The 26247-nt window shown below is 36.8% G+C and overlaps 1 long non-coding RNA gene across 1 annotated transcript in view; it reads right to left on the bottom strand.

Annotated features, from left to right (window-relative positions):
• Window positions 1–26247, bottom strand: part of LOC146544928 (uncharacterized) — a 123823-nt gene that overhangs the window by 29646 nt on the left and 67930 nt on the right. Inside the window, exon 6 of the long non-coding RNA XR_014882099.1 lies at window positions 25618–25805. This is a non-coding gene — a long non-coding RNA (uncharacterized LOC146544928). The remainder of the gene's footprint in view (window positions 1–25617; window positions 25806–26247) is intronic.

Below are 26247 nucleotides of genomic sequence, written 5' to 3'. Positions count from 1 at the left end.
TACACCATTTTCTGTTCTAATAACTGGCCTGTTCCTGTGGATGCAGTACAAGTTTTCCTGTATCATTCTGTTGTTAGACCTAGCCAGTATTTTGATCTCTCTTATCATGGATTCAACATTCTTGTTATTGTCACAAACCCAGCAGTCTAACTCCACGAGTATGTTTATATTCTGAGGAGTACAATTAGCAATATTGTTTTTAATCCGAATTGAATTTCTTGTCAGCTAGGGCAACGCTATTCACTAATGCAGCACAGAAAATTGACATCTTTCACAACTGCACTGTTTAGAGTATTTCAGCTTCCCCTTGAATAAATCACATGTGGAATCCTATGATAAATGCCTTGTCATTGTAGATAGACTCATAACTGTCCTGTTAAAAAGCTAAGGAGTTTCACTAACACAGGTTGTTCCATCTAGATAACATTTACTCAGTTTTCTTGTAGGAATGTCACTTACATTTTTGGCAGAGTTCTTACTAAGTACAGATATATCACATCAGCTGTCTCTTCCAAATAAATGGTAAATTTGTAAATAAATGTGAATGTTTGGGCACTATTTATCTTCAAAAATTCATAGTAACTCTTTTTATCATCTTATTATCACAGATGCCCCTAAGTTTTATTTAACTGTCCTAGTATTTTTTTTTTTCCATCTTGTTAGAGGTTGGTTGGAGTGAGAATAGGCTTCTTCTTTTTCTCCTGTTTATTTAAGCAGGGAAAATACAGTTATCTTGCTGTATTCTGTGGTCTACCCCGCTGGCCACAAGTTTTCAAAGGTAATAGCTACTAACACAGAAAAGTCATGCAATTCTACAGAGTTACATTAGTAATGCAACAATATCCATAGCGGCACTGCATAATATATTCACGCTTTAATTCTGCAAATGTCACACAAGTAGTAACATTTTCACTGGTTTGTGACTAAATTTAATGTATAAACTATATAAGTTATCTACAGAAAGCTGGGCAGGTCCCTTCAAGTAGTAAAACAAGTTTGGTCACATTCTTGTTTTTCAGTACTGTAAGTACTCTATTACTAATCAACACTTCAGCTAGAAGGTTGTCTGACACTATTGTCAGAACAAGGAAACCACCTGTAAGATAACTTATATCTGCATTTCTTTTGTCTTTTTTTTTTTCAACTCTTATTTGGAAAAATAAACTTTTTAAGGAAAACTTTATGATCATTTTATTTATTTATTTATTTGGAGCGTGTGTGTGTGTGTGTGTGTAGGGAATGCGCTAGGTCTCCATCTTAAACCATTTAAGTCTGCCAGCTACTGCTCTTTCATCCATGTCTTCAGGTTTCATCTAGGGAACATACTGGCTATTAACCACATTTTATTTTAGAAGTTGTTATATTCAAATTAAATATTCATGCTTAAAAATGGTGCACATGAAGATATCTTCTGTGTTTCACCAAATAAACTATAAAAATGAAACTATACTGGTATAATAGTGAAGAATGCAGAAGCTCATATGCACACAAGAAAAAAAAAATAAAATCAAAGATACGATTTAAAATGAAGAGAAGATGCAGAGGTGAAAAATGTCCCAACATTAAACAGGCAGAGCAAAGCTAAAATGGAAACCATACTGACTCATAAGACCCTTAAGTCTGAGCTCACAAAACCTGTGGTCTGTTCTTCATAGCACTAGTAATCTGCTGTGGGACTACAGACACACTTCATCAGATTTCTTCACCTGATTACAGTACCTGTATTTACCTATCTTTACTAAGACAAGAAGACTTTGACTAATGAAACCTTGAACTCAGATTAATCCATCAAGTTCAAGTGTAGTAAAACCAAATAACAGTAAGAAAATCCCATATTTTTCTTTCTGTTTATAGTATTGCATTTTTCTTTGCATACTAAACTTATAAAAATACTCCTTTTATCAACTAAGATGTAAATATTCCAATTGGTATTTTCAAAATAATCAGATTCAACAAGATGGATGTCACTAAACTAAATAATCAGAGCCAGATATTAATCATTTGTTTAATTCCCTCCTTTATAGTATTCTTCAGTCAAAGAAACAGAAAACAGAACGAGCAAGCTGAGCCAAAAACATTAGGATTCTTCTGTGTCTGATATTCAAATTCACATAAACTCAGTGAAAGCTGCAGAAAGAGATTTAATAGCAAAGGAAGGCTGAACAAGATTTTAATCCTTTTTTGACTATCCCATTAACATTGCTTGGTGTGAGGTATCTATACATAAGGAAGGAAAAGCTGTATGATTAGAAGATCTGTGTGACTACATCCAGCACTAGATTTATGTAAATCCCGTTCTGAGAGTGTCAACAGCCTTCTTTCAACATTAATAGTGTCTGTGATTCTTAAGCTTTCAAAGGAAATCCAGAAAAGGAAGCCTTTATCAGAGGAAATTAAATTATTCTCAGCTGCGGAGTCTGGGGATATACGGAGGGTTTTATGTCTGTATATAAGAGAGTAGTAGGATTTAATTAAATAAAAACAATGACAATCTTGCTTATGAAATTTTACATGGGGCCCTGTAGAATTGTCTACCTATGATGAATTCTTTAAATTTCCTTCAAAAAGGTCATCCTTTCATAATAAATTAAGTAGGAGCAATTTTTAAAACTGAGTTTAGATTTCCTTGCCTTTGTTGAGCGCCTTACCCAATAGGATTGTTTCTACTAGTTTCAGTGGGAGCAAAGCCCACTGGGTAAGATTTAAGGTCACACCTGAGCTTTTGAAGTTTCAAAAATAGTCTTTTCAAGTTAGACTCTTACAGTGAACCTGTCAGGAGGTTCTACTAGACAGGCAGTCCTAAATTTTTGCTCCAGCAGGTTTGATATTTACTTAATTGCAAGCACCTAAACTGACCAATTCTTCTTTTTTGATTTCAAAATCAATTGGCAGTTTATTTGTGTGTGTTCTAAGGATCTGAAATCAAAATGTGCCATCAAGCTTGGAGCTACTAAAGATACCAGAGAAATATTTAGCCTGTCAGGTTAGTTTCTTTGCAGTACTGGTGAAATACAGTGTGCTATTATGGCAAGGACAGACCCATCCTTTGATATACCTTTGCTGGGGCTTTCTTCAGATTTGATTAAAAGGTTCCTTCATTGCTCCTATGAGCAGTTTATTTGCCTTTATTTCTTCCAGATAGTGCTGCATGTCTCTTGTCTTCCACCAAGGCAATGCTCCATAAGAACAATCCCCATTTAAAAGGGAATTTGGACATCAGGACATTTTCTGTGAAGCAATTGATGGAGGTAGAGCAGCAATAAGACCTACCCATGTTAGGACTGCGCTGCAAGAATATTTAGCAGAAAAAGACACTGCAGAAATACAGGAAATTAGGATAATTTCCTTAGAAAACATATTTTTATTAATGTAGCTTATTAAACTAGCAGTCTGTGTGTAGATTCTTGGAACCAAAGGGTATCAAAGAACTCTCAGAAGCAGGACCCTAGGAAAGCCAGACCACATTGTGGGCTGGGGGCAGAGCCTGACACCCAATATACGGCTGCCCTATTTTCCTGCTTTTCAACCTTGGAAAACCATTCTTCTGTACCACGGTAAACATCTGACTCACTGCAGCCAACCATGTGCTATGGCTGGATGCAAAATACATACACAGCATGCACATGGATCAATATGATAGAAGCAGCTCATGACCTGAGGGATCTTGCACACCAAATACAAGAAGCCTTACAGCACACCAGTGAGGTGGCCTGTGCTTTCCCCTTAGCTGTTCTTCACTGCAAATCCATACACTACAAGATTATTTCTGGGTTCAAACAATGAAAGAGCTGAAAGAAATATGGAAGTGTTCATTGAGAAGTACATATGAGACAAAAAATGTGAACTGAAAAATGATACTTTGAAGAAAAAATTGCATTGGAAAAATGTCCAGGGTCAGAGACATTTCCTTCTTTCTTTCTTTCTTTCTTTCTTTCTTTCTTTCTTTCTTTCTTTCTTTCTTTCTTTCTTTCTTTCTTTCTTTCTTTCTTTCTTTCTTTCTTTCTTTCTTTCCTTCTTTCCTTCTTTCCTTCTTTCCTTCTTTCTTTCCTTCTTTCCTTCTTTCCTTCTTTCTTTCTTTCTTTTTTTTTTTCCATAAAGAATGCTAGACTATTTTATAAAAAAATTACTATACATTTTATCAATACGGCTATCAATTTCATCTTGTGTTGTGGAACAAAATCTTGCATACAGGAAAATGCAAAGTAATGTTATAGTTTGTCTGCTATCACAGAAATCATTAGATCAAATCTATAGTAGGTATGTGTGGTTGTTCTTTTCCCCACCCTCCCTAAAGGCTGACCCTTCCTTCTCTGTTCTCTCATAAAGGAACAATAATGAGTACTTAATTCAGTACAAAACGTTACAGGTTGTTGGAAATTACTAATTTAATTTTATGGAACTAGAGAATCATAGACTATCCCAAACTGAAAGGGATTCACTGCCCTCAAGCCTCCCTGCATCACCCTGCAACTAGAAAATATAAGACTGCATTGGCCACAAGTGTACCAGATCCCAGGGCATCAGATTTAAATTTTCTCACTGCTGTCTCCCCATCAGCCTGCAGGGCCTGTGTAGAAGATCCTGTGGTGTGGGCTTGACTCTGTCAGGGAGTGTCACATCCCTTACACTTCATCAGACCTCTCCCTTGCTTTGAACATCTCAAGCTTAACATTACACAATTTGTCCAGTCTGTCACCTTTGATAACCTTGCATCTGCTACATCTACTTGCTTTTAATTACCCTCCCATTTAATTTGCTTCTAACATCTGTGTCCAGTTTCTATCTGGGGTCACTTTTATTGTTTATGGCTAATAGATTTTGAAAGAAATATGATTTTCTTTTATTTCTTTCTAAGATAATCTATTGTAGTTTGCTACAGTCATCTGCTGCTGTTGATTAGCTGCCATACAAATGATTTCATTTACTAGAGATCACTATTATTACCATAAAATCCCCATTCGTTAACTGTCAAATCAATTATTTATCCTGTTGCTTATTGATCAGAAATCTCCTACGCAGTTGATCTCTTGGGGCAAGTTTCATCCTTCATATAAATCAGGTTCACTGGAGTCATGTAAAAGATGAACCTGGCTCCTCCACCATGCTGATCTCCTGCCACTACCTTTGAGATTCCCACTGATTGTGCAATCACCTGACTCAATCCTGTACCACTTTGCATCTCCACTGATTCATGTTTCTGCTGATGCTGATTGGCCATTTGTCACCATTATTCTTGACTTTCCCCCTCCTCCCCTGACATTTCCACACATTATTTTTTCCCCTTAGTTTCCATCTGCCTAACTTTTTATTCTCTTTACCTTCTACTCCTTTAAGCCTCCTCTGTTTTGAATTTTTTTTCCATATTTCTGTTACATCACCTACAAGTGCCTAAGGCATGTCTTTTCCACATGTCAGTTAGTATGTTTCTATTCTTTGCTTTTTCTTTGTGTTTTCTAGACACAATTTGCATTTTGCACTTGCTGCTCAGAATCACCTCCTTCATCATTCTTTGGGACACTTTTGGATTTTTTTTCTTATCCACCTTCTTCCTGATTATTGTAATTGCAAAGCACAGATCAAACATGTACAGTGTCAACGTAGAAAAATGCTTGATGTGTGACTGGGTAGGTATGATATATATTTCCTCAGTTTGGAAGTAATAAAACTGTTCCCTCATATAAAATATTTGGATGACGTTGGAAGAAATGCAGTAATAAGGTGGGAAGCATTCAGCTTACAAATATGTGGTCTGTCAGAAAAATCTGGATTCTACCTATGCCTATCCAAAACACTGATTTCCTTAAAAATTATATAAATTACACATAAATAAGAATAATTCTACACTTTGCCAAGGATGCCAATATAACTATTATTAAAAAAAAAAAGGCAACAATTCAGCACTGACTTAATATTGACATAAGACTGAATTGGAGCTAATATACTAGTCTTTAGGATCTGCATTAACGTCTCTCATGACTTCTGATCAATAAGTTCAAAGCAAATATTTGTACTACTCAGGAATTACTGTTTATACTAGGCATAGGCTTACAGAGTGAAACTTACTTGTCTCCCAATCCACACACCAGCACAATCAGCTGTTCCAGACAGAAACTGAGACTGTATTGGTACTTAAGAAAGCTCATGTTTTCACGTATGAATTTTCCTAGGAAATAGTAGCTCAGTATGCAACTTGAGTAATTACCTCTGGCCAGCAGACTTCTGCTTTGTAATCACTACCTCATGATCTTCCCTCAACCTTGTTTAAAGAAAACAAATAAGCGGTAACACAAAGATGCAACCAAAGTATTTGCCCTCCCTTGCATATATTCTTAGAAAATCTAGGGACTGTTTTCTTTCATTTAATTATACAAAAGTACTAACAATGATATTTTGGAAGTATTTTTATCATTGCTTTTTAAATGGTTTTTATTTAACAGAAGGTCCTCATTTTAGCAGGCCTTTCTGGATTCATGCTACTGAGCTAGCGGAGTTGGCAATGATTGTTGCGAACATAAAGTAATTAATAGGGATTTTCTATTTGTGCTGACCTTCGATCTGGTGGTAATAAATCTCAGTGATTGAAGCTGATCACAGTCACCCTGAGGAGCGCTGTCTTGGTACTTCATGTGCTTCCCCTAAGCAAGCTCTCTGCACATAGAGGCATGGGGAGACTCCTATTAACATTAATGACTATTCTGCGGTTGGGGAGGGGTCAAATGCCATTTTCCTGCCCTTCATTAATGCTACTAATTCATTACTGCCTTCCTCGCTCTGGCAGAGCAGTTCAAAGTCTTTTGACACTTATGCCCTACATATATCTCAGCAGTGAGCGAGTCAATGTGAGAAAGCACCAGGGCAGAGGGTTATGAAAATATGAGCTCTAAAGAAAGAGTTCTAGCCCACCCGTGTTAGTGCTGCTTAACCTGAGGGCATTAGGATAAACCTTGGCTCAGGTATCACATCCCCAGGCTGCACTCACAGGCTGCCCGTTCCCTGTATGTATTGGCTGATTTTCTCAAAGCTGTTTAGAAATGGCTTGACCTGTGTTTTGTGAGAACAAATGTGGCCTGGTGATTGCTGGGGAGCTAATAGGGGTTAAGCAGCTTCACCTTGATTTGTCTCTTCTTCCTGAATAGCATTTTAAACTTGGGCCCATACATATTCACTGAACAGCAGTGGCTTATGTGAGTGCACTGGCCGGCTCTTGGAGTTCAAACATGGTCTGTGATTGACTGGGGACATCTAATTACACTGACAGTGCAGTTCCATGAGACTGTGGAGGATAGGAGAAACTGATATGGTGATGCATACAGATGGTACTAGATTACCAAAATCTCTGAGCCTCCTGGACTGATGAAGTCAGATATCACCACAAGTAGCATTGTCACTGAAATTAAATGTTCAGAGTTTTTTTTTACCAATAACAGTGGATCTGTTCCATGCAATTCAGGATCAGGTAAGACAAGGAAGAGTCTGTCTTTGTAACTGTTTCCAAGCAACCCAAGAAATTGCTGGTAGCAGAGTGGCCTGGGGAACAGGCCATACTGCTTGTCCATATTGCTCTGGAGTCAGACTGGAGCATAGGCTGCCAACGAATCCTGCCTTCCCTCACAATGGGAGAAATGGGGCTCTGTCAAGGACAGCCAGCCTCTGACAGAAGTTGCTGTGCTGGGGACAGACAGCAGGGAAGGTAAAGAACCTGAAAAATCAGTCACCCAAAACTCCACAGGGACACCAAGGCAGTCTGCTGATCCCAGCAGTCATATAGGGGTATCTCTAGAAAGGGAGACTTCAAGCCTGCCTCAAGGTGAATCCCACAGAGCAGCCAGATTCAAACCTGCAAGCTTTGAGTGCAAGTGTTTGATTAGACTCAGCAGAGAAGAGAGCACCTGAGCATACAGACTCTCACATGATTGCTGGCAGCCCTAGAGAAGCCAACTACCCTGGCACACGTGGGCCACCCTATAGGGCAGCAGTTAGACCAAATTAAAGGAACAACATTCTAAGTAACTTTCAGAGAACTAGACCTTGAAGTATGGGGAGAAATGTATGAAGGACTTTTTCCCCTTAAGTTTTGCTTGATTTTTTTTAATTGATTCATAGAGCTGGTCGGTATTTAGCGTACTGGGAATCACATTTATGTGAAAGAAACAGAATGCATTTACATGTCTTTAACTATGTTTTTGTAATTTTGCTTAATGAATGAAAAAATGTATAATTTCAGTATTTAGAAATATTTAGAAATGATTCTATCTCTTATTCTATTCTGTGTTATATTTATTTCCATAAGAAGAGATTTACTCTTTGATGACTGAATTCTCCCAAATGTTTTTTTAAAAGTATCTGCCTATTATTGTTTACTCCTCACTATTTTCTATTAAAAACAAAAAACAAAACAACAACAACAACAAAACCCACATCATTTATATTGATCTGGATATGTTAATTTTATATCACAGCACACTTTTTTTTTTTTATTTTTTAGTCAGCAATGAAATAGGAAGGCATTTAATGCCAAACATTTAATGAAAGCAAATAGAGCAAACATGAATTGCAAGTCTTCTAATGAATAAATCTGAATAATAAGAATCCCACTGGAGTGTAGAGGCAGATAGGTTAATCTTTTCACCTGAATTTTAATACAAACTGAAAATAATATCAGAAGGATTTTCACATTTAACATCTAGCTCACCAGTAAACTCAGGGAAAAAAATAGATTGTATTATAAAAGTTTGGTCTGAAACTATATTTAATTAACAGAATCAAAGAACAAGTACTTATAATGTGGTCTCCGTAACATCAGAGAGGATGGATCACAAGATGCACTGTGGTGTTGCCAGTATGACTCATGGCAAAATGAAATGGAGGAATGCTCATCAAACTGATTGCAAAATGTCATTTTGGCAGTGTAAGACTGACCTCTCTCCCTAGCACTCAGAACATCTCTCCCAGCTAAAAGTCGAGAAGGGATTAGAAGTCCTGCTACTCGTCATTTACTCTTTAGGACTTTTCAAAGTTTGCTTTAATTTTCCATCATGACACATTGCAAGATGAAGGAAATAAATCTAGAAACTATGATTTTTTGGTTGAATATCTTTAAACAGCTAATAATAATTTTATAGGGAAAAAATCAGATTTCCATCAGTATGTCAGAGATATATATCCAGACCCATGCCAACCTCAGGCTCAGAAAATTTGATGCACATTGTAGAATTCAAGGAGTGCAAATGTGAAAGCATTCTTGACCATTTTCATGATACTGTTTTGATCTTGTTATCTGCAAGTGAAAATAGAAAGCTAATCAGGATTATTTCTAGATATATTTATTTTTTTTTTTAACCTTGATCTACTAAGCAAAATTACCTACTCCTTTTGAGGAATTTAGAATTGAGACCTTTCAGCATGACAAATAGTATCTGTAAATGAAATCCATCAAACACAAAGGCAGGCTTAGGACAGAATTTTAGTTCCGTGAGCTAGTCCAGACTGTTTTCTTCTTTCACAGACACGGATGTCAAAGATAGGTGTTCATTTCTGACATCCAAGAAAACACATGACTGAAGGTTGTCTTTTAAGCTTGGCTGCAGAAATCGGCAGGAATGTCAAACCACTCCATATCCATTCCGTAGGATATTAAGACCCATTGACTTAGAATTGCACTTACAAGAATGAGATGTCAAAGCTAACAGAGCTATCTTTAGGATGAATAGTAGTAACAAATGGAAAATACCTAGTCTCGAGCATCCAAGCATGGAGATGAAAATACATTTCCTAGAAACTCAGACCACTGTCAGCTTTTGTTAACAGCATTCACTGCAATATAGCAAAAACCTTAACATAAACTGTTCCTAAAAAAATGGCATGACTTTACTTCTTTGAAACAAAATTTAAGATGAAGAAGGCAAACACTGGAATTCTTACACATACAAAGAAATACACAAAGAATTTCCTTTTAAGAAGCACAGGAAGAAATTATTTTGCTCTTATGTTTTCTTGCAAAACAAAAATGTTTACTTATATTAAAAATTGATTGTTTTCACACTCAAAAAGTGTTTGAAGTGCTTGAAGAGACAGAACCATCTTGGTAGCAGCATCGAAAAGTCATGAATCAAAGAGGATATGCCATATCAGACACTGAATTAAAAGAAGTGAAAAAGAATGTGGTCCTTTCTGGGTTGTCAGTAAGCCAGCCATACCTTCTCACAGCAACATGAAAAGCAGATGCTCTGGCTGACACTGTCATCTACACCTTCACACATCTCCAGGCAATTGCCCCGGGCATACAAGTGCTTCACCACTTTTTCTGGTGAGCTGCTGGGTGTCAGGATAGCATATGGTTTTCACACCTGAATTGCTCAATGCAAAATAAGTTTATGATGGACAATGTTGAATCACAAATTCCTGTGGTAATGCTGCCCACTGACCATCATCTCCTTTAACAGTTTAGAAGCAGGTGTTATTTTATATTAACAAGATGTGTTTCTGAAATGAAGAACAAAGCTGCATGTTGCAAAATAAGATTAATCCTAAGGTAAAGGAAAGGACAGGGAATGCTACAGAGTCAAACAGGCAATACAATCACAGAGTAAATGCTGAATTCTCTGTAAGATGATACTGTACTTCCTAAGCCTCTATTTGAACAAGTCAGGTGGGTTCTGCTTTCCTAATGCCATGCAATTAAGATCCATAGTGCAGTGGTCAAAAAAATACCAAAGCAACAAATAAGATATTATCATGGGACAGACTGTCTTTCAGAAAGTATTATAATGTCAGTGACGTGCCTTTAGGTACAATATGTGCTCAATCCTGAGCAATCTATTTGGAACAGAGATAAGGAAGATGTAGAATAATGTAATGAAAATTTCAAAGCGTATGGCAGAATTTCTGCGATGAAAGATTGCAAAGACTGAAATTGTCTAATTTGGGAAATAGATGAATATAAAAGAATATAATAAGGCTATATAACATACTGAAGTCACGTGCAAGACAAAGTCAGCACACGTAATATTGAGGGAAAAATAAAGAACACAAAATTTAGTGGCAAAACTCATTGCTGCAGGGTCTGAAGATTTGGCTCATTGTAGTTAGTATTTAGGAAAGCATGCCAATAAGAAGAAGAGGACCACATTTCTGTGATGCCTCTCATGTGCCAAAGAGGCCTCAAATGCCCTTGCTCCCTCTATGTGGTGCCCAGCCTGGAGCCTACCACCCCATCTGCATCCTTGAATGGTGGGACAGTGGCAGCCCCCAACTCTGCTTTCCCAGGTGACACTGGGGAAGTTGAGTGCTGCAGGCAGGATGTGTCTCCTGAATAGGGTTCAAGGCTAAGCTTTGGCAAGAGATACACAAGCACATTGATTGTGGAGACAGGGAAGGATGTAAATTGTTATCACTTGCCATTAGGATAGGCTGAGCAGACAAAGGTTTGGACATAAACTGATGTGTTACCCCAGAGTTCAAGCTCAGTGTTTTTAAAAGCAAGTACGCACAGACATAGGCAATACTGTACACCTGTTGATGTAAATAAAGTAAGTAATTTATAAAATCACTAGGTCCCCAGTCACACACTATTGTACAAACCAATGAAGATAAACTTTTTTCTGTGGACATGATTTGTCATAACTATCCAGCAAACATTCTTGTATTTTTGATTCTTAAGGAATAAAAACAACTCTGTTAGTATGCTGGACTGTAAGGACAGTTCATCCAAACCTACTTTTATATATCAACATTCCTAACATACATTGCACTACATATCAGCAAATAGCGCACAAAGGTCAAAATTTAATTAGCTATGACACTGGAAATACTCACCCACCTGTTAAAATGATAAATTTAATGGGAGGAACAATAAAATTAATACAGATTTTTTTGTTTGTTTGCTTCCTATATAAAAGGAAAGCAGAAATTACGAGTTTTGTGCTATTAATATATATTAAAAAAATGGAAACACAGATAAGAAAAAGCAGTGCCCAGCTCAGAAAAGATGCTCTTGATAGCAATGTAAGTGTGTTATATTCTCATTGAAAGAAAAATGGTTCACTGAACATTGTTTCTAGCATGTAAAAAGCAACTCAAAAAATTTTCGTTTTTCTGTATTTTTTAAATAATCAAATAAGCATCTTACAGACATGGAGATGACTGAAAATGTTTTGATAATCACCTTTCAGAAATCAAGGAAAACCTTTCTGTGATTTATATTGCTGTGAGAAACTTTTGGCTTGCTCCAAAACAATGCAGAGGCTACCAGAACAGCATTTTTAATGAGGTGTAGAGCAAGTGAAAATCCAGGAGATTAGATTCTGAGACTGAAGCACACTCATTGAGAGAGAAAAGATGTTAATATAAATGAAAAGCAATTTAGAGTTTTATTCTTATTCACATGCTGAGAAAAGCTTGAAGAAAATTGATTTGGAGAATCTATTTAAAAAAGGAAAAAGAAAAAAGAGCCAGATGTAAGTTGACAATAAAACAAGTATGCATTTCTTTTTGCAAACACCTAGAGAATTAAGAAAAGGTAGCAATTGAGAAAAACACGTAACCAATGTCATTCTAATGCAATTCCATTTGTTGTCATCTTTCACATACAAAGAAAATGCTGGTGCTTCCCAAACCTTATACTCAGCGTGGTAATTTTCTCAAAAGATAATGAAAACTGAAGAGAGAGAGAAATGCAAGGGCAAGTACCAAGTTGTTTTAAAGTGCTAATTATTCATTTGAAATTACTTTAGTGACCTATCCCTTTATAAAAATATTCTTTGTATATCAAAACTGCTCATTGTCTTTTTCAGAGAAAACTGAGTTCATTCCAAAACAAACACACAAATACTTGTTAAAACAAAACAAAACAAACAAACAAACAAACAAAAAAAACCCTACAAAATCCTTTTCTCTACAGTGGAATATGCATCCATATCCAGAAATATCTGATGGGCAAGTAAGGTTAGCCTTCACTAGCTATACAACTATATGAACAGCTTTGGATTACACACAACCCAGAGAGGACAAAGAGTTTCATTAGAATGAAGACTGAGTAGGCATTAAGGACTTCTAGGAAATGGTATGAAAGGATATTATTTTCCCTTGGATGGTTATTTGTCAGTAATGATTACTCTGCGAATGTGAAACTAAGATGAGTAGTGATAAGATGGTAGCCCTTGATAAGGTGACTTCTGGCTTAAAATGTCTTGAAATACTCTAAAATCAGTAACAAAGAATAATATTCTATATTGAAAACTTATCTGAAAACTGAAAAACATAATGGTATTGCATTGCTAAAAATTACTTCAATTTGGTATTTATTTTTAAAGAGTTAGTAGGTTTTTATTTACCAGTTAAGAAAAATGAATCAACACTTTTATTTCAAAATAATCACAATTAAAAGTTCTTGATACATAACTTTCATTGTTAGAAGATAACAGGCAGAAATGCAAAAATGCAAAAAAATAGAGATAGATGTTGCTGTTATAGAAAAAAATAAACATTTGCTTCACTACATCTCATTTTCATTTGTGCTTTTCATGACAATTGGACATTTGAAATAGGAGTATTAGAACTAGCAATATTGGCCTTGTGACAGCTGGGAGACAATCCTTTCTTCTGTACGCCAAATTGCCTGGTTAATTCTGTAAGCTCTGGCAGCCCCTCAGTTTTCATAAGTTACTTACATTAATGCTGAGGCTTAGCAGATCTGATCAAACATGAGGACAACAACAACAAAAAAAATGCTGTTTCTAAAACCAGCTGATGAGAACATCAATTATTATTTCTTATTTCAGCACAAGAGCTCTTTCCTCCTCTTTGGTGAGGTAAAGCTAATGCTTAGCACTGCTAACCTTTACCTGAAGTTGCGTAGATTTTGGGTTTTTTTTAATTGAAGAAAGTTCGATGGGTATCCTGATATACTGAATTCTGATCACCTTCTTATATACCTTCTTGTATACAAAGTCCTTCACTACCCTCATCATCTTTACACATTTATTCCTCTCTACCACGTAGTAACCGCTTTCTTCCGGAGCTTTAAAAATTCATTTTCTAGTTTCCACCCTTATTTGTGAAGGAAAATTTGTTCCTGGCTTCTGCTCATTAGTCTTTGTACTCTGCACTGGAGCATGATAGTTTTCCTTCTTTTTTTTGTGAAGTTATATTCAGCAGCAGTGGTGTTTCTCATTAGTTGTATCAACATGTGCTTTAAGACTTACAAACCTCTTGGGTATAATGCTGTTTTTCAGCAAGTAGTTGATTATGCATCATGTGAAAACAAGTACTTCCTCTTAATGCAGTGCCCTCAGACATCACAGAAAATTCTAGAACTGTTATCCTCTCAGTAGGAGAAAGAAAAACAAGCACCTCAGTCCTAATCACAATGTACCCATATCATGTTATTCATCTATTATCTAACATAACACTGAAATGACTTACTTCTTATATAAAAACAATTTCTTCTCTCAGCATTTCATTTTCCTGCCCACAAACACATGGTGTTATTCCAGATCTGGACACAATATTCCATCTGAGTACAAAGGCATTATTATACCTGCAGTGTTATTTTCTATTCCATTATATTTAGCCATTTCCCTTTTTGGTCATTGTTTTAGTGCAATTGTCATTTGTCATCATGATACCTCTTCACTAAAACTTGCTGGCTTTCTCTAAGTTCTTGATTTCCTTTAGCTATGACCAACCTAAATGGTTTGTATCTGTATCTCTGATGGCCCACTACTGCACGGAGACCACAGAAACAATATAAGGTGATACAAAAAAGGGTTTTGTGATGCATATGTGTTCACTTGAATCTTACGTTTCAGTTGTTCCTGGAACATGAGAAGGGCAGAAACAGTTTTATAATTACTACAAATCATGTAAGCGGGGAACACATAACCCAAAGACAGTGAAAGTTCTGCTTACACTGATTTTATGTATGTTAGTTAAGGTTTTCACTTTACAATATTCTAAAGACTTTCTCCATTCAGAGCTCCAAAATGACATTGCCTGACAAATAATATAAACCCATAGCATTAACAGTCTTGTCTCATAGCTAAACAATGAGCAACCAAAAGAAGGTGAAGGTGTAGTAGTAGCTTCATGGACAGAAATTCAGTGTGTGCAAATTCTGACAATAAGTCTATTTTTCTATACCTATCAGCACATTCAATTCCCTGTATTTGTGCATCTAGGTATCTTTGACACACACTAATCTTCAAGTCACAGGGAGTTGTAACTATGCACTTACGATTTAGACTACAGGAATATATCCCCAGTTTCCACCTATAATCTTCCCTTTTTATTCCTAGTTCACATTGCCAGATTTCAAAAGAGACAATACAATGAAACATAAATATAATATAAAAGTAATGAAACTTGTACTTCCTGCATCTTAATATTTAAAACAGGTAATTAATTATTTCAAGCTCTTTTCTCTTATGCCTTTCTTTGTGCATACCTTCAAGGCAAATGTCAGCTACATTGTTTGCATATCTCATGCCCTTTTTTCCAGGTTCTGAAGGGTTTCGATGCTTAAGGTGGGACTTTAAGGGATCCAGATACCTAAGTTCAAATCTACTGTCCTCAAAATCATCACAAAATCAGCAATCCTTCAATGCATCTGGCCCACAAACACCTGTGTTTAACATTTGCATCCACAATTCACCTGTTATTGTTTCTTCATGTGCCTGAAGAGGCATCAGTCTTGTCATAGTTAGATGACATTTCCTATTCTGGAGCCCCAAAACACTCTGTTCTTCTTACTACTTTCTCTGAGGGCTGCCTGTGCATCAGCAGCTGCTGGAGGAGGCAGCAGGGTCACCTTTTTCTGCCATGAAGTAATTCCTAGAACACTTCTCTCTAAATTTCAGAGGCATCATAAACCACATCTCCTATTTCCGAGAAAAGAGTCCAAGCAAAAAAGCTACTTACAAAGGACAGACACAAGGATGAGAATTGGTGAACTGGGTGGGGGGTGCTGGTCATAAGGAGATTTCACATTTGCTTCTGTGGAAATAAAACCACTTGTCATGTGACTATAACAGGGAGAGAAACGAAAGAGAGAGGGCAAGATTTTTCATGGGGGGATTAAAACAGTTCAAATTCTGCTTTCTGTGTTCTACATGAAACAAAGAAACAAAAAAAGATGAAACACCAATATAATTATGGGAGCAGAAAATGGAATCACATCCCTCTTCTCCCTACAGTCACTAGGTTAGGGAGACATCAAGCTTTTTGCTTCCCCTTTTCATTGCAACAAGCCTCTTAAGAAAAATGAGTCAGAGGTGAGTGATCCCTCCCCTCTGAATGGGGCACAGATAACACATGGCAGTTTCCCAGTGGCAGGGGCTCCCATGCATTCCTCTGGCCACATTTCAACCATAAGCCTGAGCTTTTCCTTCAATTTCAGAATGGGGCAAAGAACTGTATTTACTGATGGATGTCAATGTCTGTGTTGAAGCAGGCATCTTTAGGGTACCTCCCACCAATGCCCTGTCACCATGCATACGCCACAGTCCCCAGTGCAGTGCAATGGAAGAGGTAGGCATGGTATCGATCTTTAAAAATGAAGCCACACAGAAATAGGGAACAAAAGCTTAATGGAATGCAAACTACAAAGCTTCCCATTCCTTTCCCCAAGTCTTCTGACATCCTTCTTAAGCATTGTGCATGTATTTCTGTCTATGTGGTAACTAGGAATAGATCTTTTAAAGAACAGAGCAGAGAAAAATTACCGTTCTTATACAAAAGCAAGTGGGAGACCTGGGTTAAATTCCTCCGTCAAATACAAGAGATTAAGCTCCATGCTTGCTGTGCTCGAGAAGTCTGCCTTAATCACAAGGCTGTAGGTACCTATTCCAGGGCCTTGATCCTTCCTTTCGACATTACAGTGCCCTGGACTGTGGTACCCTTTTATCACCACATACTTCTGGGGCTTTATCAGCTATGTATTCTCTATTTCCATATTATGAATGCCACAGTTAATGTGTTCGTGCAGCAGCAATAGCCCTTTCAACGTATAGAAATTCGGGATTCCTGAATCATTTCTCTTACTCCTGGTGTTATTAAATTAGTCAAGAAAAAAAAAAAAAAAATGGTTACACATGGCAGAGCTGCTAAGAAATCATTATTTGCTATACCTTTCAGTCCTGTTGAAAAAGTTGTATCACAGTGGGTTCATGGTAACACAGATCCATTGAAAAACAAGTTTGTTTTGTCTTTGATCCAAAGTATCATCTCCACATTTTTTATTCTAATTTTGACTTCTGTGATATTTTATGAAATTGTGACTGTATTCTCTCTCTATTTTTGTATCCATTGTCCATCAGACTAACAAATGGATGGGTTTTTCAGATTTATTTTTTTTTTCAATGCTATACATAAAGAAAAAGCAAACAAAGAAGATCAAAGATATTAAACCTAATACTAGTCTGAGTCATCCTGCACTATTCTCCACAACTGAAATGGGTAAGTAAATGAAAGGCACTTCTCAAGTTTCTCCTCTCAGTTTAACAACAATGGGGCAATAATATCCTTTGATAGAGTTACTAATGAGAATATTTCACTGATAATTTCGAAAGAACAGAAGCACAGGTCATATATTGAGGTTACTCCTTGTATTCAGGCAAACCATTACCAAAATGAAAGGGAGAACTCTCTAGGTCTACGTGAACCAAAGCTCATTTAAGGATATAACTTCATACTTTCTTAGTAAGGATTAAGTTTCCTGAAGCAATCCTGAGACAAACCCTCAGAAAGCGTTTAAGTGCCTAACTTCACTTGCTAGGAGCTGCAGGCAGGAACAGCTCAGAGAATGCTTTCCTCTCGGGACTGGACAAAAGCAGGAGATATCCCTAGTAAAGAATAGGCATGGGACCAAAGAGCAGAGTAGTAGAGATGACAACACAGGCACAATAACTGCATGTGAGAAGCAAGATAGAGAAAACCAAGGTCAGGGGAGGAAGAAGAGGTACTCTAGACACCAGAGACAGGCCTCTTAACAAAACCTGCAGCCCGTAAAGGACGCGTGCTGAAGCAGGTTTATCCTGAAAGCCTGAAACTCATACAGAGCCCCCTCCAGAGCACAGCAAAAGCATGAGAAGGAAAGCAAAGCAGACTGCAACTTCTGTGGACTGAACAAACCCATCTCCAAAACCCTGTGCTGCTTGGTACGAGGGAGAGGAGTCAAGAGTAACAGCACAGGTTGCACAGATAGGCTATGGAGTTTCCTTCACAGGAGATACCAAAAAGCCACCTGGACATGATTCTGGGAAAATAGTTCTACAGGAAGGAGAAGGAGATTTGAACCAGATATCTTTCGGAGGTTCCTTCTAACCTGATCCCCTCTATGACTCTCTGATGAAACGAGGAAAAAAAGTACATTTTAACTGTTCTAAGAACATTAAGGTGAAGGATGTAAAATCCTTAAAATATCTCTTATCAGCTATGATAGAAATTCAGTAGAGAAGTCATCACTTTTTGAAGTGAAACACTGAATTAAGATTTGAATGAAGTCTCTGTAGACTATACTGATTAACTCAGAAGTTTTAAATGCAATGACTTTCTCCAGTTTTATTTAACTAATGGAAGGAAAATGAAGGGACAACAACAGTCATTCTCACATTCTTTGGACATTTGAGTATTATCTCTAATTCAGCCAGGAGGAATGGTATCTGTCACTTTGTAAAAGACTGTAGTTTTTATCTACAACTATTAGTTCCACCTGACTTATTAATTTACATGACAAGCTGATAACAGATCTTTGTCATCATTACTGAATGTGCTTGTGCCTTTATATAGCTTTCATAATTTTATCTACTCTGGATATTAAACTGGATGGACTATAATTTCTTTGTTCGTATAGTGTATCCTATGCATAATGTATTTCAGCAAACTATCAATTTATGAATACTGTATTACTCAATGTCATCTCTTAGCATATATATATAGTTTAATTTCAAAATATTTTGTCACTAAAGTAGAAAACGAAATGAAGTAACACATTACAGTTGTCACTGACATTCTGCAGTGCACTTTAATCTGGCCATAACTCTATTGTATTTTTGATTCCTGGACTTTGTACTTTTTATTTCCCGATTTTGTATAATTACACAAATAATGTATTCGCTTTGAAATACCTTCAGATGAAATTACATTGCCTGTGTTTACTGAATTCATTTTGAATGCAGAGCCTCTCCAAGCCTGCACACAAATGAACACTGAACAGCAAAGCTGCTCTCCTCTACGTTTACAACAGCAGTTACTAAGTATTCTACAAGTAATCTCTTGGTAGTCCTGTCCTACTGACAGTGTTAGCCAACTTGGTAGATGAAATTTCTGGTTTTTTGTTTGTTTGTTTGTTTTTTCTTCCAATGTAATAAACTTCCACAAAGCCTGAGGTTTTTTTTCAGGTTTTTTTTTCATAGAATCATAGAATGGTTTGGGTTGGTAGAGACCTCAAGGATCATCAAGCTCCAACCTCCCTGCTGCACGTAGAGCTGCCAACCTCCATATCTAATACCAGACCAGGCTGCCCAGGGCCCCATCCAACCTGGCTTTGAATACCTCCAGGGACAGGGCATCCACAGCCTCTCTGGGCAACCTATTTAAGCTCCTCACCACTATCTTGGTAAAGAACTTCCCCTGATATCCAACCTAAATCTTCCCTCCTTTAGCTTAAAATTATTCCCCTGTGTCCTGCCATTATCTACCCTTGAAAAGAGTTGAGTCCCTTTCTGTTTGTAGGCTTTCTTTAGGTACTGGAAGGCTGCAACAAGGTCATCCTGCAGCCTTCTCTTCTGCAGGCTGAACAAGCCCAGCTCCCCCAGTCTGTCTTTGTAGGGGAGACCCTCCAGCCCTCTGATCATCTTTTCCACTTCATCTTTCAACAATTCAACAGATTTTGAAAAACTATGTGTTAGAAAGTAGTTGAATATTGTTTCTGTTTAAATAAGAATAATATAGTTGTACAAGTACTGTGGTGCAGTTCTAGGGCCAAGTCATAATTCTGGATATGTTTCTGGCATATCGTAGTCACCCAAAATTTATCTAACTATAACTGTCTATTTCAAAGTGACCTATACTCTAGGGCTACTATCTAAATAATAAGTAAAATTTCTAACAAAAATCTATGTGTTTATTGTGTACATGGTTCAGGTACCAAGGAATGTTCTGCTGGTTTCTGAATGCTTGACCAAAATGCTTGGATTTGTGGATAGACTTTGTGTACCAGTGATGAAAAATGTGTGTGTTTGACCAAAAAGAGCCAGGATTTTATCATTTAAGCTTTTATTTGTTTGGTTTTGTTTTTAAATGTGTTCTCTACTTTGTGCTGAGCTTCTACATGTTGTGTGTGTTGTTGTGAGAGTCCACCCCACTTGTTAAAAATAGAGCCACTCCCTTGCTTCCTCAGCAAGCTGATGTTTCCCAAGAGAGAATGGGTGACCATGAAAGAAAAGAATCCTCCACAGGAAAGAGAGCCTCATCTTAGGGACAGGGTTGTACATTAATCATCCTGGCCCCAGATTAATTTGTAGCCCCTTCACAGGCAGCAAAGAATTCTCACAGAAACTACTACATACCTAGAAAGAACTATTTCAGAGCTGCTGGCCTGTGATGCTCTCAGTCTTGTCACCCTTATTATGCCACTGATCTGATGGGAAGAGCTGGCATTTGCCAGTGGCAATGGATTTACCTGATGAGCCAGTCCTGATTCACTGTCATGTTGAGATCATGTTCAATAAATACTACTTGAAAATTCTGATTTAGGACGCTAGATCAGAAGAGTTCTTACTCAAGAAAATAAAATCTACTGGGTCTACTGCGTCCTTAACAGTAAATTTTACCAGGTAAGAGTCCAGGTGTTAAACAGACATTGGTTAAAAAAAAAAAAAATTATCCTGAGTAACTTTGAACTGGCAGCTAAAAAACAGTTGTCCGTGAACATGGAAAATTTAAACTTAGTTTAAGTGTGCTGAAATTTAAATAGAATTTTATATTCATGGGGTCATTTGCCAATGTATTTAATATCCTTATGATTTCATTTCAAATGCCTTCACTGTAGAACAGATAAAATCCTGAACCTTGGCCTTAGCTAAAATTAGATGTTAAAATTTTGCTAATGGCAGTAGGATCAGGCTTATAACCCACATTTTCTAAGCATGTGAGAGATGCTTTTGTAGGCGTAAGTTTGATCAATTCTGATGTTTTCTGTTCTCATTTACCAAGCCAGGAAAGCACAGAGGCAGAAATAATTTATAACAACAATCTTCTAAGTGTCAATTTAGTTTTCACACTCTTAAAGAAATTGCCATTTTACAAGATGCATATGTCTAACTTCAGAAAGAACCCTTTTCTCCTCATATTACATCAGAACATTCCTACTGAAACGTAGCCTTCCCATGTTTGTTTCTATTGTTTTTTGGTTTTTTTTTTGTCTGTTTAGTGGTTGTGAGTGCATTCAGAACATTTTTACTCAAGTGAATTCATTTCTAAAATGCTAAGAGCAGTGCAAACAAAAAAATATTGTTGATTTTGACAAATCTTAGCATACAGATCAAGTTGTTAAGCTTCACAAACTTAGTTTGACCACTGATCCAGTACCTAAAGCCAACCCAACAACAGTGAAAAAGAATACTCAGACATACAGCTATGAAGTTACGAAGTCTTCAAAATTCTAACCCCTTGAGTCACACAGCTTTGCCTTCCGGACTCTCCAAAATTAAGCATACAAAAGCAATGACATAGTAGATGCTACCTACAGCACATATTTTTAACATGTAGATTTATCACTAAATCCTTCAGAATAGCTTTAACCTTGCTTGGATATTTGAGCTGAATTTCAGGGTGAGGTGTTGGAAAGAAAATAGCAAAAGCTTCAATGTATACTTCAATGTTAACTATCTGCTCAACGCAACTAAATTAATAAGTAAGCCATCAGTAACCTGAAAGTATTCTTCTAGGTTCATAAGATTTTAAGAGGCTGAAGAAGAATGCGTATTATACCTTGAAATCAGAAAAGCACATATTTAAGCTACGCTGAACTATTTTATGAAGTAGTAAAGGCCAAATGGAGGTTCAGACTTTCAAGTACAACTTCCATTTCTACATAACATAAATGCATAATGCAAAGCAACTTGTACATTTATACAACTGTACCAGCAGTTCTGCACACACACAGCATACTATATAAGTGTAGCAGTCAGGCAATTAAAAACCTCATGTGCATCATGCTTCAAATTTTTTGGCTAACCATGTCTTCCAAACAAGCTAGGTAAGGATACTTTCACAAACATTCTAACTAATATAAGGAAGAAATTCTAGTCTGGTTGGAAATTCAATCTATATATTCTGAAGTTCCATTATAGCAAAAGTCCAGGTCCCATTCAATAGAACCTATAATTAGTCTGTAACGCTTGATGGAAAAGAAAGCTATGTTCCATTTTAATGGATGGCTGAAGCAGAGGAGGATAAGGAGTGAATGTACAGGATATCCCCTTAGGCTATTTCTTCAGATCTTTTTATTTCTTGTTAAAGTTTGTAGAGAGATTAATTAATTCAGGTTATCACTCATTCATTACTATAGACATAGGTACAAGATAAGTGCCTAAATATGAGGCAAGGTTTAAGGAGTTAGGCCTCATGCTTCTAACTCTGGGATATCCTGTAATTCTGCAGCAGGTCACTAGGTTGACAGCGAGGACCTATGAACATAGATCCTCTGAGGTAGACATCGCTAGCTCACCTAAAAAAAACAAAGGAGAACATTTTCCTTTTCTCTCAGACAGTTCTTGGCATGCAGCAGACACCTTAGCGTGCTGTGTTGGAACCTGATCTCTGTGAGGGACAAATAGAAAAGCAAAACCTTCCTGTCCCCCTTCATAGCTCTGGTTTCCATAGGCAGTCAGGGAGGAGTGCTATGGCTTGTTGTATGCTTCCTCCTTCTACTGGTTTTGCAATGATTAATTTATTTACGTAGTAATTTTACATTATGCATCTGCCTAAACCTAATACATTTCTCAACAATCTTGTCAGAGTTTTCTCTTTCCTCTTTTATCCTCTTCCCACTTCTCTTTTTTTTTTTTTTTTTTTTTTTTTTTCTCCACTACACTTTTGAATTATCATGGAACGGCGTGAGTTGGTTGGATTGGAAGGGATCTTAAAGGTCATTTGGTTCTAGTCCTCCCATTTTAACACAGTTGCTTTGTTTATCTGATCCAGCAGGAGCTAAACCACTCTCCAGTCACTAGAAAGCTTTATTAATTAGCCTCATTTTCCTCTTCTCAGTGATTCTTTAGAGACTTCTCTGTCCCTCACCTTTGTCACAACTCTGGTGACAGAATTTTGAGCTTTATGGGGAAAACATATTTTAAATGAAAAGCCTCAGTGTGATTCACTTGTCACAGCCTTTTTTGTTCTGAATGCAACTAATTAAAGATCTTGAATACTAAGTTTTTTTCTTCCTTTCACATTTCCTGAGAATTTTCTTTCTTTCTTTCTTTCTGAGGATATAGCTGTAAGTGATGTCATGCTATGTCTTGGGGACAAGATCATAATTTATAGCTATGACAGCTATGACCAGTTTCCTACATCTGGCCAGAACTTGACAATGTACTCTATACTTTAAATAATTTCAGACCTGAAGACCCATTCAAGTTTTCATATCCTCTGTCACATCCCATATCTCAAGTCATGCATTCCCAGGTGGGCCTGAGCTCTCCTAGAGCTTAGACCAGACTTCAAAGACTGTGAAACCAGGACATATAGACATGTATTCACACCATAGCAGCTTTGGACACATAATACTGGCACCTCCCCTTTGAGAGCCTGGGATCTTTTCACAGAGGAGAAAGAAGTAAGTTCCCACAGAGGATGATTTGAAGCAGGACCACTGCAGCTCCTGGGCTGATTAAGTCTGAAGTATGATTAACTATAGAGTGGTCTGTCTTTTCCTTTCTTCACAAGGTTTGCATGGCTTTTGGTTTTATCATTATTGCTCTTCTGAAGGATATTTCAGTATTATTTGATTTCTTCCTCATCATTTTACCAGCTCATTTATATAAAGCTTAAAATGAAGGTCCTTACTTTTAACAACATGATCTACTCTGTGAGGACTGCATCTCCAAGTATTTTTCAGATGGAGGCTGTCATACAATACTTTACTCACAGTTTAAAGAAAAAAAAAATACAAAACCCTAAATCAACTGTATTTTGTCTAAACAAAACTTACCAGTTTACAGTGAAAGTTTAAACTAGTATAAAATTACATGGGAAAATTTTAACTACAGAATAATTGACCATCTAAATATACTATCTAAAAAAATGGGATATTTTCATACATTTTCATTTCTGTCTTCCATATTCATATCATCCCCATCTCTCCCCCCACCTTGGTTGATTTCACTCTCGTCACAGCATATAAAGCCCAAGGCCTATTTGGTTTATTGTACAAACTAAAAGTTACCTACTTTTTTATTATCTGTGGCCCTGTGATTTTCTGGTGCTTTTACTCTTATAACTATCAGCCTTAGTTGTAGAATTTGTACATCCCCAGTGCCATCGAAGTTCAGGAAATAGGTATATGTTCTTTGCCATTTATACATAGTTTGCTTTGAAAGTAACGCATCTTACTTATTTCCATGGAAACTAGAATGTATTCAAAAAGCACAATAACACTATTTGATAAAGAACATTCTCACCTACAAGACACTATTTTTCAACATGAACAAGAGTGACACTTTTGCTTTTTCTGCAATTCCATGTCAGACTCCATTTTGTCAGAAAGCCCCTCTGCTGCCTTGTGTCACAGAGGCAATTTTCAGAGCAAGAAAATGTAACGGAATATTGGTGGGAAGATTCACCTCTACTGCTGTACCACAACCATCTGCCTCTGACATTGTGGGTCAACATAATAAAATAGGAAGCATTACTTTTGGAGTAGCCCTCGTACTAAAACAGATGCACAAGCTGCTTATGTCATTACCTTACACCCACACAAAGCTCCAGTATAAAGTCATCTTAAGTAAACACAGAGGAATTATTTTCTCCTTTTAAGGTCTTCAATTTTTTTTCCTCAGTCTTACAAAATAGAGAAAAAAAAGATTGTTCAAAGTAGCAGAAAATATTCACCAAAAAGTATGCATTTCTAACATACCTACAGTGCTTCTAGACAATATAGCAGCAGTAAAGGATAGTCTTTAACAGTTTTTTTAAAACTTACTTTTAAGGCTTACACAGAAAACTTTCTTTAGCGAGTATCTTTCTATGGAGGAAATTCAATAGAAGTTCAAAATGATTCAAAGACACTGTTTTTCAGCCATTTTGCCCTTGAAAGAGGGCAAAAGACCAGAACTCAATCAATTTAACTGGGAAATGTAATACACTTAATGCTGACAGACAGCAGTCTCAATACCTTATGTTATATATTCTGGTCCAATGGGGATGCCAGATCACAAAAATTTAATTTATTGCATTGAATCTCATGATGGGATAGCAATTTCCAGTCCTACTGTATGGTATTTGGGCAATTAACTGCATATCTCCATGCTTTGGCACCTACTGCTCAAAACAATCTCTTAAGAAAATGTAAAATTACCAGGGCTATTTAGAGGATGCTAAGTAAATGTAAACACGTACCTTGCTCCTCACAGCAACCTGTGATCTTCAGAGTAGGCTGGTAAGAAGCAGTCTCCATACATACAGTTAGAGAATAAGAGGAGAAGCTGAAAAAGTGATTTTGCAAAAACTTCCAGTCTAAACCCAAGATTTTCTTCAAGGATACTTCTCAGCAATTTATATCACATAGATCTCTGGTATCTCAAGATCTGAAAAAATAACAGGTAATTTTAAAAGGGTAGTGAAAAGTATTATTAGCATTCAGATTTTTACTTTTATTTTTGAGGTCAGTATAAATTAACAGCGAAGAGATTTGGCAGATCTAATAATTGGTTTAAGGACACAGTTCCCTCTATTTTTACTTTCAATAAATATGTTGAATTAAGCATCCCTTTTCCAAACAGCTTACAATTATCCCTGCATCTATGAAACCAAAACATTTCTAAACTATTTTTAATGTTACTGTAGTTAGCATAAGCCTGGCAAGATTATGATTATGTTTAGGATGGATAACTTCAGAAGTCATTGGATTTCATTCTGCTTTTCTTCTCTAAAATATTTTTTCTTATTCAATATATAACAATGTTTTCTTTAGCAACTGACAATAGTGTTATCTGTCCAGACAGGAGGGAAATTGGTAGCTGGAATTCA

Source organism: Meleagris gallopavo, chromosome 2 (genome assembly GCF_905368555.1).
Source record: "Meleagris gallopavo chromosome 2, MGAL_WU_HG_1.1, whole genome shotgun sequence".
Classification (NCBI taxonomy): Eukaryota; Metazoa; Chordata; class Aves; order Galliformes; family Phasianidae; genus Meleagris; species Meleagris gallopavo.
The sequence above is the reverse complement of the archived record's forward strand: the minus strand, read 5'-3'. Positions and strand labels throughout refer to the sequence as shown.